General features: G+C 37.4%; 1 long non-coding RNA gene across 1 annotated transcript; it reads left to right on the plus strand.

Moving 5' to 3' along the window:
- Positions 1-1,725: 1,725 nt before the first annotated feature.
- Positions 1,726-3,819, plus strand: LOC108180759 (uncharacterized). Its single transcript, XR_011008132.2, has 3 exons — positions 1,726-1,941; positions 3,389-3,460; positions 3,559-3,819. It is a non-coding gene; the product is annotated as an uncharacterized lncRNA (long non-coding RNA).
- The last annotated feature ends 10,698 nt before the right edge of the window (positions 3,820-14,517 follow it).

The raw sequence follows: 14,517 nt of genomic DNA on the forward strand, positions 1-14,517 counted from the left end.
TATTCTCGTTCATTGGGATTCCTATAACATCCTGAATCTTGTACCGGCCGAGTATACAATTTCTTAAGCACAAGCATGTCAGTCTTGGTCACCAAACAGTGGCGATTGACCGCTATCCTAAAACGGCAGAACCCTACTTACCCAGATTAGGATATTTTTTATGCGGTCCCCATAGATCTGCTACCTCCTAAATCAAACCGAGCTATTTAGTCATATAATGATCATTACTATAGAATTAAGCAGACCAGTCGTACTTAAACTATTAGTAACTTTGAATAATCACTATACTATCTAAATAGTATTATAAGTTTAACAGGTGAAGGACTATCCCCTTAGATATCCTTTTACAGTCTAAGTATACATGAATTAATGCCAATGTGTTAGTCGGAGCTCTATAGACATCATATAGCGTGCCGCAATGCTCCGTCTACCATGTTCTAGTCCGCTACTAACCTGTACAGGGGGTTGTGGTGTTATGAAATTACCACAATCTACTAGAGATAATAACACGAACTCTGTTTGAAAAATTCAAAACAAAACATAACAATTTATTAGTCAGGTAAATGTGTACGCCAATTCATTCAGTCAATTCATAAACGATCAATACAAAACATCAAATTATCAAAGATAAATCCAAGATGAAAAGATGCATACCTGACTTCAAATTGTACATAACGTGGAGCGTAAGCTCCAAGTTACGGGCTGATCTGGGTAAGCAGAATCGCCCTGAGCCTTTCTCAAACCTTACCTTAAGTAATCCAAGAGTTCCCTCAAGGAAAGGGGTGTATGCATAACAAAAGGCATTCACATTTAGTGCTGCCTGTGGTAAAGTCACACCCTTCACAGTGGTTCAAAAGATGCCTGAAGTTATATATTTATTGTTTTGATTATGTCTATTTCTGAGAGAATGAGACCATTGTACCAATCGCACTGAGACATTTCAAATGATATCAAACATGATAGATAAAGTCGCTTTGGTTAATCTAGAGCATTCAAACATTGAAATGACTATATGTGTGAGTTGGGGTGGATGAAGGCGAGTTTCAGCAGACTCAGATGCAAATGCAGCAGGAGTTGGTTTTTCCCGCATTCCCACCTGCTGGGTTGTGGAGTCAACAGTCTCTGTTTTCAGCTCATGTTTTGAATTGTCAAAGACATCAAAAATATTTGTAATATTTCAATTCTTACATCTCTAACCTTCTAGGCACCAAGGAATAGAATGACAAATGGAATTTCACCTGCAGACTATGTGTTACACATGGGTGGCAGAAGGTATCGGTTCTTAATAGTTTCGCTATTAAATCCATGATCATTGTTCAACCCTTGTATGTCAGTTCTTCCCTAAACCCTGATTGAATTATGAAAAGTAAAATAAGATGAGAAAATAAGTAAGTTTTGCATCATGTTTCAATAAAACACAATTTTTAGATGTAGATGTCTAAAGAAGGCCATAACAATAAAGCAGTAGAAAACAATTCATTTTCAATTTCATGATTTTTAATAAGGTTAATGCAAATATTAAACATTTAAGTTATTGTAAGTGGTTTGACTTTTTTTATTAAACAATGGTTGTGGACCAGAAAAAGACTTGATGACTGCTCAGTTTTCATGTTTGTGCTTTGGAGATAATGATCTTCACTGTTGAATCATCTGATCGACAGGAGATAAATTAGTTCTGAGAAGGTTTGGTTTCCTGCAAATACACGCCTCTGCGTGCAAACTGTTGATTAGATTTAGTGACATTCAACTCCGCCAGTAACGGTTAGAGGTTTCTGAATTGTCTGATTTGATCATTTTATGGACAAGGTTTTATTTAATTTATTATTATTATTATTATTATTTTTTTTTACAAATGGAATATAAGGACTCAAAATAAAATAAACCACATTGACTACTACTTTCAACTCCAGAAGAGACAACAGGAATAAACAACTTTTGAAGGCAAGTTATTTTAAGTTTTTTAATGTGTTTTACTTGAAAGTTAAATCAAACTAACATATAAACTGAGATCTGAGATCTAAAATCAGACGGTATCAATGATTAACAAACAGGAGTATTAGTATTAAATTGTTTCTATGAAAAAAAAAACACATAAATGTCAAATAACTTTGGTTTTGGTTCATGCATTTGTTCAGACAAAATGAGTGAACTTGTTAAAATAGACAGTAAACCTTAAACCAGGAAGAGAATTTAATAGCTCCAAATATTAATGTCCATCTCATAGTGAATGATGTTTTCCCTTAATAAGGTACCTGAAGGGAAAATATTTGATGATCTTCTTAAAATTAAGTAAAATATTAAAACTGCATGAGCATTTAACACAATAATTACTTTAATTGTTACTCTTGACTGCTTGACTGTTTCATTTAATTGAGATGATGTTTTACCAAACCTGTACTAGACGTAGTGTAATACAATCAAACTCTGACTGTAATATACAGTAAGCCCAAAAATGCTTGTTACTTTTTTATTGGTTTTCTGTTATTTATTTTTATCATTTTATCATTATATTTTTTTATAGTTTTTTAATCATTATTTTTCATCGCATTTATGCAGTGCACATTTGCTGCTTTCAGATGTTTGATACAGTCGTTGATAAAAATATTAAATCATCAAGTTCTTTTGCTAAAATGTGGAGGTTTGAACTCAATTTGTGATTTTGTTTATTTACGTTCACATACTATAGACCCTTTTTACATGTTAGTAATAACACATTACAGTCACCAGCATCTTAAATTCTTAATAAGTTTTTAATATGTAGGTCTTGTTTTTTAAAAATATGTACATTACAAAGCTATACGTTGTATTATATCATCTTAGCATAAAATTATATGAAACGTAGCTGCTCTTTATGTGAGCTGTTGGTAACAGTGTGCATAAGTGACGCAGTAAACTTGACATTGTTCTCTCTTCTGGCTGCCATTATCAGTCTCACACAATTTAGTTTACCCTTTTTAGGTAAATGTAAAGTTTTTCCTTTTATTATTTTAGCAAATATTAGTGCTATAAGAGTTAGAAACGCTTGATGTTTATTGGATCTCATTTAGTCACGTGCGCCGTAATAACCCGGAAGGATCGATCAATGAAAGACAATCAACAAAAGAAAACACAGATTCAACATAAAATCTTCATTAAATCTTCGTATTTAACAATTTTTATTAGACAACTTGGCAAATTTTGGAACAGCATCAACACAATGGTGAGGCTAATCTAGATAATCTAATGCTAGCGCTAGTGTTTTAGAAACTTCTGGCTATCATATACTACATCTAGCTAGTACACAAAATTGTACCTTTATATACTTTAAACTGTGCTTCTCTTTAAGATAGTAATATGTAAATGAAAGTTGTAATAAGATAGTAATAATGTTTTTCATGTTTAAAAAAAGGGTAACGCTTGTTGCAAACGCACTTCCGGGTTGGATGAAGACATTGCTGATGAAAATTCAAGTCAAGCTCGAGTAAATCATTCAAACACATATTTAAGTTATTTATTTTGAACAGTTTGAAGATTATTATAGACAACACAGCTCTACAAATGCTTGTATGGGTCTTTCAGATTCCCATCCAGTGCGAGGATAATCCCGAGGGTCAAAATGGACTGATGGTGTTCGACAGGGAAGCTTTTCCTATGGAGAGATTCCTCTGTCCAGCCGGAGCAGAAGATCTTCCTGAAGCACAAGAAAGAAAACAGCAGTAGATCATCTCTACGCAGATTCAGAAATTTTGGGATCTGCTTTAGAAGCTGCTTTATTTTCTATTAATTTTGAGATTGTCAAATAAATACCTCTAAATAAAAAGAAACATTGATTAAAACATGTATGATTATGAAGAGTAGAGGGGGAGTTATTTAAACAGTTTGTCTTTCAGGTATGCTGTGCTGTTTGTTCCAATAGTATCTAGATGTAGACTTGGATTTCCAAGATGAGAGTGCTTATCTCAGACATGCAATGTCAGATACAATGTACTCAATGGAGCTAGTGTAGGGTAGGGTAGTGGATGGGTTAGATGTGCGTGCATGCAGCCAAGCTTGCAGACCCCTCTCGTTTGTTCAGCCTACACTGAAATTTTGCAGTTAATTTACTCATCATTAGACTATCCAGGATGAGGGTGACCTCTAAAGTAAAACATTACAGAGGTCTTAAGCAGAAAATATCTGGTCCTTGCGATTCATAAAATACAAGTCAATGGCTGCCAGTACTAATGCTACACACATACCAAGCCTAAACAAAGCAGTGTCTTACTATTTTCACAGTAGTTCTTACACACTACAGAGAGATTCACTCTACAAATATGTCCGATAATCTGAGAATCTATATTGTTTGCAATTATTTAAGAAATGTAACAAAATGACAGTCTGCTTTGTGTTTTCTCTTGACTTATGTTGTTTGCTTAGATTCGTCACTTCAAATTTTTTTTAACTCTGATTCATAGTTGTAGCAGAACTGAATTTAAATCTATCTGGACTCTATTTTATTTCTAATGTAATTAAAGGATTTAATTATATTCCAAGTGCAATAGGGTGACGCAGTGGTGCAGTAGTGCTATCGCCTCACAGCAAGAAGGTCACTGGTTCGAGCCTCGGCTGGGTCAGTTGATGTTTCTGTATGGAATTTGCATGTTTCTTCCAGCGCTCACGTGGGTTTCCTCCGGGTGCTCCGATTTCCCCCACAGTCCAAAGACATGCAGTACAGGTGAATTGGTTAGGCTAAATTATCCAGAGTGTGTATGGATGTTTCCCAGAAATAGGTTGCAGCTGGAAGGGCATCCACTGCGTAAAAACATAGGCTGGATAAGTTGGCGGTTCATTCCGCTGTGGCGACCCCAGATTTATAAAGAGACTAAGCCGAAAAAAAAAATGAATAAAGTTAAATAGCTCATGGTCTAAAGCATATATACGCAGGTTCACTTAGGGCAGTGGTTTTCAATTCCAGTCCTTTAAATCTTTTCAATAACCAAAAGGATATCAGTTGTGCTGTTTTAACTTTTTAATCTGATAACAAAAAACAAAGATTTTACTGCAATCACTGCAAAAAAGGAGAAAGAAGAGAGCAAAGAATAAAACTCAAGCAACAAAATCAATCTAACAATGACTGACAAAACCTGATAACACAAAGCATAGATTTTACAGTATGTACCCTTTTAGCATTTTCTGATAAATAAAAATTGCAATGATTTCAGCTCTCACAACATGCACCAATAACACATAAATACATCAAAACCTCAATTAAAATGAAAACATAAAAACAATAACATTGATTTGCAAAATAAACATATAATTTTTATTTAAAGATTTTTTTTAAAGTAGAGATGACAGGATTGATAAGAGCTTAGCAGAAACCACCTCTCTCCCATCTCATGTGCAATCAGTGCAAAAATGGAAACGGGGGGGTCTTAAACAAGAAATGGAAACTTGGGCGTTCTTAGAACTTTAAAGGAGAATACAGGCACACTGATAAACACATCAGGTAAATTTAATACAAATTTTGTGTAATTCTATAAATGAAAAACAAACGTAATTTATATGTACCATGTAAAACACTACATTCAATGGTTGCGTCCGAAACTACCTACTACTCAGTAGGTACTGCATTTACTGAGGTACTGCAGGTACTGAATTTAAATGTACTACTCGGCCGTTAAAAAGTACGTTCTATACAGTATGAATGTGAAAAGTATGAAAGGAATTCGGACGTACTACATCCGCCATTTTGTCATGGTCACGTGACCTACCTGCGTCAGTTGCGTCGCCTCACTTCTATTTATGAATTTTCTCACGGGGCATTATGGGATAGCGCAGTGTGCATGGGATGCGCACTTCAGAATCTCGCCGGAAGTAGTAAGTCATCCGGGTACTTCTCGCCTACTGATTTTCGAATTCTATGAATTCGGACATACTACTCGGCTCGCATACTGATTTTAGCGTACTATATAGTATGGAAGTATGCGGTTTCGGATGCAGCCTATGTCTGCTACACTATGTATGTTTTGATAACACTTTACAATATGCATTAATTAACATTCAATATGATTCATACATTAAGTAATTGCACCTAATGTAACTAATATTAGTTAAATAATTTGTGATACATTATCTACTGTGATACATTCTCTAATAGCATTTTTTAAGTAATGATGTACAGAGTTTAGGGCAGAGGTGTCAAACACCTGGTCAAGTTCCTGGAGGACCGCAGTCCTGCACACTTTAGCTTCGACCCTGCTCCAATACACTTACCTGTAAGGTTCCAACAAACTTGAAGGACTCAGTTGGTTTGATCAAGTGTGTTAAATTAGGGTCCGAACTAAATTGTGCAGAGCTGCGGTGCCCCAGGAAAGCCTGGTTTGAATGAACAATTCATTAGTATAGTGTAGGGCCTCCTTTTGTGAACAATACAGTATCAGTTCTTGTTGGGATTGACAGACAGAAGTCCTGCGCAGTGGCCAGATGGATTTTGAGCCATTCTTCTTGCAAAATAGTAGCCAGGTCACTACGTAACTGGTTGTGGAAAACATTTACTGACCGCTCCTTCAAAACACAGCAAAATGGCTCAATAACATTTAATCCTGGTGACTGTGCTGGCCATTGTAAATGTTCAACTTCCCTTTCATGTTCATCAAACTACCAGTCTTTCTGTGTGTATTGGTGCATTATCATCCTAATACATGGCACTGCCTTCAAAAGGGGTCTGGAGGCAGACCTGGTGCAGTGCAATCTGAGCTGCATCCAATGCTTTTTATTGCGCTCACCTAACCCCACCCCTAACCCTACCCGTCACAGTGATGTCACTCACTCCATTGAGTGCATTGTGTCTGACATTGCATCGCTGAGTAATGCAATCTCAGCTTGCATCATAAAGGCTGCATCCAGATATTATTGCTGCCTTCAGGATACAATGTTTGAGTGTACATGCTCCTCAAGACTAGACCGGTAGTCCTTGGCATCTAGCACAAGCGCTGGGTCTAGGGAATGGCATGATATTGCAACCCAACCCATCACTGATCCACCCCCATGCTACATTGGGCATGCAACAGTCTGGGTTGTATGATTCTCTGGAGCTTCTCCACACCATCACTCTCCCGGATTTGGAAAAGGCAGTGATGAGGGACTTATCAGATAATAATACATGTTTCTCATTGTCCACAGACCAAGATTTTTCAACCCGGGCTCATTGTGGAAACGTAGCCCCGCAGACGTTTCTGCGTACCGCGATTTACGTCCCGGGAGGTACGTATTCGAGCGGTTTTTGTTTTCGCGGATCCGCGAGAGGCCGCTGTGCGCGCTTTTTCGCGTCTCGGGTGCCTCTCGGGAGCGCGCGCTGTTTGTGCCCGCGCTGTTCTCGCGCGAAAAGCCGCCGGATCGGCCGACTCAGCCGCCCTCCTCTTCCTCCTCCTCCTCCTCCTTCCCTAAACCCGAGCGACGGTTAGCAAAAGCCGTCCAGAAAAAAAAAAAAAGCAAAAGCCCTCGTCTTCGATTTCGAACGCATTTTCGGATCCCGCCGCGTTCTCGCCCTTATTTTTCGGATTCCGTTTTTCGTCTTACCTGATTTCCAGAACCTGCTGTTCCCCGGACTCGATCCCGGTCGTCGTCCACTGCGACCGGCTCCTCCTCCTCCTCGTCCGGGGCCTCCGCTCTGCCGACGCAACGCTGTGAGCTAAGCGGACAAACTGATTGCATCGAGAAAGCCCTCCACTCAGTTATTTTCCGTATTTTGTACAGAAGTTAGCTGTTAATCGTTTAGCAGGTTTTCACTGTAGATTGTACAGACTTTTACCGTTAAAATCACAGACTTTTTTACAGTGTAAACATAGCTCAGGTTCATTCTGTTTCCACTAAGATGTTTCAGCAGCTTAATTGGTGTTCACCTGTGGTAAATTCAGTTGATTGGACATGATTTGAAAAGGTATACACCTGTTTATATAAGGTCCCAGGGTTGACAGTGCATGTCACAGCACAAACTAAGCATAAAGACAAAAAGGAATTGTATGCAGACCTCTGAGACAGTATCATTTTGAGACACAAGGCTAGAAAAGGTTTCAGAACAATTTCTGCTGCTCTAAAAGTTCCAATGAGCACAGTTGCCTCTATCATTCGAAAGTGAAAGATGTTCGGAACCACCAGGACTCTTTCTAAAGCTGGCCGGCCATCTAAGCTGAGTGATCGTGGGAGAAGGGCCTAAGTCATGGAGGTGATCAATGACCCGATAGTCACTCTGTCTGAGCTCCAGCGTTCTGTGAAAAGAAGAGGAGAATCTTACAGAAGGACAACCATCTGTGCAGTAATCTACCAATCAGGCCTGTACCAAAAGGCATCTGAAGAACTCTCAGACCATAAGAAACAAAATTCTCTGATCTGATGAGACTAAAAATGTGGCTTCACAACAACTTGGTGAATGTCCTTGAGTGGCCCAGCCAGAGCCCAGACCTAAATCCTATTGAACATCTCTGGAGAGATCTGAAAATGGCTGTACATATATACTGCAGCTCTGCACCTTTTATCTTAGGGCAGTTTTGCTTTTTGGACCTGGCTTGCTTTATCAGGCCCATTGGAGCTGCTCTTCAGAGGATCATCCTGTGACATTTGTATTAAACTGAACTGAGTCAATTTCAATCTAACTAGAACCACACCAGTATTCAACCACCACTCTGCCTGATATGCTGAATATGTTCCATAAACTGATTTTTTTCTTTGTCTATGTAAAGCTGCTTTGAATCAATCTATATTGCTGAAAGTGCTACAGGAATAAAGATGAAGTTTGATGATGGAGGTGATGTGAGGAAAAAAAGAGGATGATGATGAAGAGGATGAACATTCTTGTTGAAAAATAAAGAAATTAAATCTGATGCCGAAAAACAGACATTTTAAAGCATTCAAACTAAGTTTCTGTTAAAGAAAAATTGCAACTTGCATTTAGGTAAGAACCAATGAAAGGACGATACCATGTCATAAAAAGTACTTCATTGTACAATCATCGAGAAAAGTCGGTTAATGTAATACAATGTCAAAAAAAAAAAAAGGAAAAAAAGAACCGTCTAAAAACAGCGTCTAGAAAACAGTGGCCTTAACTTCAAGGGAAATTCCTGTATTCACAGGAGATCCCCTAAATTATCTAATCTTTAAGACAATCTTTGGGTACTCTACTGAAAATCGACTTAGCAATATCATGACATGCTGTTTTTAAAGCAACTTACGAGTAGAAACAACAAGATATAGACAAATAAAAGCACAAAAAAGGCCAAGAGGCTATCAGAAAAAAACACACTATGCCAATGATATCTGCAAATGAATATAAAATAAATATATATATATATATGTTCATTTTTAGAGTTCTTGTTTGGTTACTTTAAAGACTAAAGACCATGTAAAATCAAAACATTTAAATGTTTATTTTGCTAGTGATTAATCAGTGCAAGTTAATCCACTGACGAAAAAAAAAATCCTTAAGCACATGTCTGTACTTGAGTCAGAAGATCAATACCAATGGAGGATTCTGCCATTAACACAAGCTCTTTGGCTCTGCAGACCATCATTTGCTTCGTGCATAATGTTCTCCAGATAGATGCTGAACAGGTCTGAAGGCAAAATGCCTTGTCAGACACAGACTGTTTGCTGGAAGTAGTCTGTCGTATTGTTCCTGACTCTTATAGCACTGTGTTTTTTGATACAGATTTTTAATGAGAAAGATTAGCTTGGGGTGAATACAGTAATGGTGTAGTATTTTCCAAAGATCCTGATGCCACACACAGTCAAGGGCTGTGTTAGCTGTAATACAACCTGACCACTACAAATCGTCACCTTAGAATTATAAGGTTTTGTCTGACATTTCTTATTAAATAACATATTCGTATTAAATGACAACTTATTTACATTATGGGATGCTTTTCATAAGTTGTTTAGAAAAACTAAAATTAGAAAAACAAATGTTACACACATAGGGCCTAATCATACACCCGGTGCAACGTGGCGCAAGGCGCGGCGCAATAGTCTTTTGCTAGTTTCAGCTTAGCGCAAGAGTCGTTTTGAGGCGTTGCGCTACGCTGTTTAAATAGCAAATGCATTTGCGCTCATATGTGCGCCCAAAGGCGTTCTGATCTAAAAAGGAAGGCGTTCTGAGGCGCACTGCTGGCGCGTTGCTATTTTGAGAAACTAAAATAGATTTTTCATTAGACCAAAACAAACCCGGTCTAAACTCCGGCGCAGAGTTGTGCCTCGCTTACACACTGCTTAATACACACAAGAGAGCAATAGGCAAATATCTTTACATATGAAAAAATTTAAATATTAAGGATATATATATAGGATATAATAAGGATAGATATAGAATATAAATATAAAGGATTAAAATATTACAAAACATTTTATTTTCTAGCCTACATAAATCATTAATCTCGGGAGGCTTTTTCAGTTCATTCATAACAATTTGCTTTTGTATAATGTTATTATTATTATTATTAGCAGTATTATTTATTATATCCATATTTATATTTGTTTTATTAAAAACAAGCTTAGATTTGTCCACCTGTCAGGTTTTAGACCATATGGGGCACAGCATGTGTATTAGGATATAACTCAGTATTTTGAGCACACTTTGTTATTATTGTTCATTTATTCGTTTGCTGGAAATTAGAACTGAATTTAGAAACAGTTTTGAAACGAATATTTGCGCTTAACAAACTAAATTAATTATTTATAGACCAATTGATGTCTGTGCGTAAAGGTTTCCCTATCCAAGAGCGAATGTGAAAGTAGATCCATTATCTCTCATTCTCACGCAGTAGATGCTCTGTTTAACAGTTTTCTGTAGAAAAAAACTGTTAACTGTTTGCTTGTGAAATGCAAATTTTTTCCACTTAGACTTACTTTACGTCCTGTAAATAGCGAATGGGCTCTTGGCGCGACGCAGCTGGCTCTGAAGGGAATGGGAGATGAGACTCTGATTGGTTTATTCTCAAAACACACCTATAAGTCATAAAGAAAATAAACTCAACCCTTTTAGACCATGCGCCACGGCGCAAAGCAGATTTTCCCATCCTTAAATTAGCAAAAATGTGTTCTGACACGCCCTGAAAGCGTTTGTGCCCTGCGTTTTGCGCTTTACGCATGGGCCGTCAAAATAGAGCCCAATGTTTTTGATGGCAGGTGGTAATGAGTTCCAAGACCGTGGAGCAGAGCGGCTAAATGCTCTGTTGCCTACAGTCAAAAGACGAGAAGAGGGAACAGACAAGTGGAGGAAGAAGATTGCAGGGTGCGAGGAGCAGCAGAAATGTGGATGAGGGCAGAGATTGTGGATGGCTTTGAATGTTAACATCAAGATTTTAAAGTCAATTTGAAAATGAACAGGTAACCAATGAAGCTGCTGCAGGACAGGGGTGATGTGATGAGAAGAAGGAGCTCTGGTGATGATCCGGGCAGCTGAGTTCTGGACCAACTGAAGCTAACGGATAGATTTATGAGTGAGACCAAAAAGAAGAGAGTTGCAGTAATCTAAACGAGACATGACAAGGCTATGAACGAGAACAGCAGTGGCATGAGGGGTAAGAGAAGGGCGAAGATGGTTAATGTTGCGAAGGTGGGAGTAAGCGGACCGGGTGATGTTATTGATGTGAGAATCAAAAGATAGGGTGCTGTTAAGGATGATAAATCAACAAGTTGAAACATTTCATAAACATTCATTCATTTTCTTTTCGGCCAAGTCCCTTTGTTAATCTGGGGTTGCCACAGTGGAATGAATAAATAAAATAAACAAAATAATAATAAATAAAAATAAATAAATACAAATACGGAAAAAAAAAATTACATTAACAAACCATATACATACATACACATGTACCTTCACTCAATCCACATCTAAGGATTTTAAGTGATTAAAGAATGCAATAAATTGTTGGCATTTTTCAAAATAATTTTCTCCCCTACCTCTGATATTGTATTTAATTTTCTCAAGTTTTAAAAAGAAGACCAAATCTTTGAGCCATAATGTAATAGAGGGGGGTTGTGGGGAGGTCCAAGACAAAAGTATTCTGCACCTAGCGACATCTGGGGCCTGTTTCAGTAAGGAGGTTCAAACAACTCAGAGTTTAAACTTGAACTCTGAGTTGATTTACCGAGAGATTAAAAACTCAGAGTTTTCGGTTTCAGAACAGCTTATCTGAGTTGGGTCAATCAACTTCGAGTAGACCAACTCAGAGTTAAGCGCGCGCACCGTAACTATAAAAAGGCATTATCAGTGGAGCGCAGACATTACGAGTGACTATGGCAATATCTTATAAAAGAGATCACCATTTCTTTCTCCAGCTGAACTTGATGTTCTCATGCAAAGTTATAGCAAATATGAGTGTATATATTTGAAAAGAAGCAGCCATCAACCAGTTAGCGTGGGAAAACAGCTGCTCAAGATAATGCCTAATTTAACTTTTTAAGTCTTTAAATATTTAAGTATAATAAAATAAGTAATGTAATTTGTGACATTTATATATTTTTTTCTAAACTTTCTTTTATACATTAATTAGTTTTAAATGATTTAACAGTGCACTTGTGTGTCTGCCTTTTTTATTGATCAAGTGATAGAGGTTAATATAACATTTAGAAGGTAAGCAGGACTAAAAATAATTTTTAGAAAGAATAATAATCCCATTAATCTAGTTACAGTGCATATCGAAGGTGAATTCAATTTAATTATTTATTAAAAAAACATAAGCCATTCTAGTACAGTTCTTCTGTGTGTGACAAAAATGTAGGCAATAGCTATTTTCCATCCAAATATATTACATAAATTTCTGTGCAAAACTGGAATATTGCATAAAAGATGCGAATAAAATTCCATCCAACGAGTCAAAGAGAACAAAATTGTCACTTCCTGATTTAACTGGCACCAAATATCAACAGTAAAAACAGAATTTACTGTGGTAGAAGAAGCTGCGTCAATTAATTCTTTATTTAGCCTAATTAATGTACTTGTGCCTCGATGTCAGAAGACAATGCTGAAACACAATGAACACATGGGGGCGTCTGAAGCCATGAGACGCAGAGACTCTTGACACGCACCAAACGTTCGGAGGTAATTAATAATATACACTAATACTGAAACAGTTAAGGCATTTTAGAATGACTAAAACAATATTTAAGACGTGTTACAGTGTGCCCAGTCTGCTGGTTTGTTCATTTACACACATTTTCATTATCATATGATCATGATCTTTTTTTAATGTACACTGTAATTTGTTCAGTAAAAGTGTTTCCATCGTAGTTTATGCGCACATTTTCTATCGAATAAAAGTTTATCCTACTCAGTTATGCGCGATTTTTATGCATTTTTTAAAAAGTTATGTGCATCATTACGTTTCTATAAATCGTTTTTATGCACGTATCCAAAATGAGCATTAAAATAGGTGGGTGGAAACGTAAGGCTAAGGCGAGAAATACCGCTTAATCTTTAAAAAAAGGGGAGGAGACAGACAGAAACTCTGAGTTTAGAAAATAAAACCTGCTTCTGACCAGGTTAGATTCACAGAGTAAGTTACCACAGTAACTGACTCTGAGTTAAAGTTAACTCTCTTTCAGAAACAGGCTTGACTTACCCTGATTTCTCGAGTTTAACAAACCTGCCATTTTGAAACGGAAAACCCAGAGTTTCTCTCATTTCAGGGTTAAAATACTCTGAGTTTTCAGTTAACCTCCTTTCTGAAACAGGCCCCAGAAAGATTCGACCCTTCCTATCTGAACATGCAGCTCAACTCCTTGTTCAAGCTCTTGTTCTCTCCAAACTGGATTACTGCAACTCTCTACTAGCCAGGCTCCCAGCTAACTCTATCAAGCCTCTTCAACAGCTTCAGAACGCAGCAGCACGAGTGGTCTTTAATGAACCTAAAAGAGCACATGTCACTCCGCTGCTCATCCATTTGCACTGGCTGCCAGTTGCTGCTTGCATCAAATTCAAAGCTCTGATGTTTGCCTACGAAGTGACTTCTGGCTTTGCTCCTTCTTATCTGCTCTCACTTCTGCAGATCTATGTGCCCTCCAGAAACTTGCGTTCTGTGAATGAACGTCGCCTCGTGGTTCCATCCCAAAGAGGGAAGAAATCACTTTCGCGAATGCTCACGTTTAATCTGCCCAGTTGATGGAATGAACTCCTTAATTGCATCAGAATGGCAGAGTCACTCTCTGTTTTCAAGAAACGACTAAAAACTCAACTATTAAGTCTCCACTACACTTCCTAATCTGCAATTGCCTCTCTGGATATACCACTAACTGTACTCAAAAAAAAAAAAAATTACAAAAAAAAAAGTTTTTACAAAATTACTAAAATACTACTAATACTTTCCTTCTTAAACTGTACAGACCTGAAACTTGCCTATAGCACTTATTCATTGTTGCTCTTATAGTTGTGTAAATTGCTTCCTTGTCCTCATTCGCGAGTCACTTTGGATAAAAGCGTCAGCTAAATGACTAAATGTAAATGTAAATGTAGCGAGAAGAGATGCAAAAGCCAAAATGTCAGCGTGTCTCCGGTTTAAAGGTTGA

Source organism: Danio rerio, chromosome 21, assembly GCF_049306965.1.
Source record: "Danio rerio strain Tuebingen ecotype United States chromosome 21, GRCz12tu, whole genome shotgun sequence".
Taxonomy (NCBI): domain Eukaryota; kingdom Metazoa; phylum Chordata; class Actinopteri; order Cypriniformes; family Danionidae; genus Danio; species Danio rerio.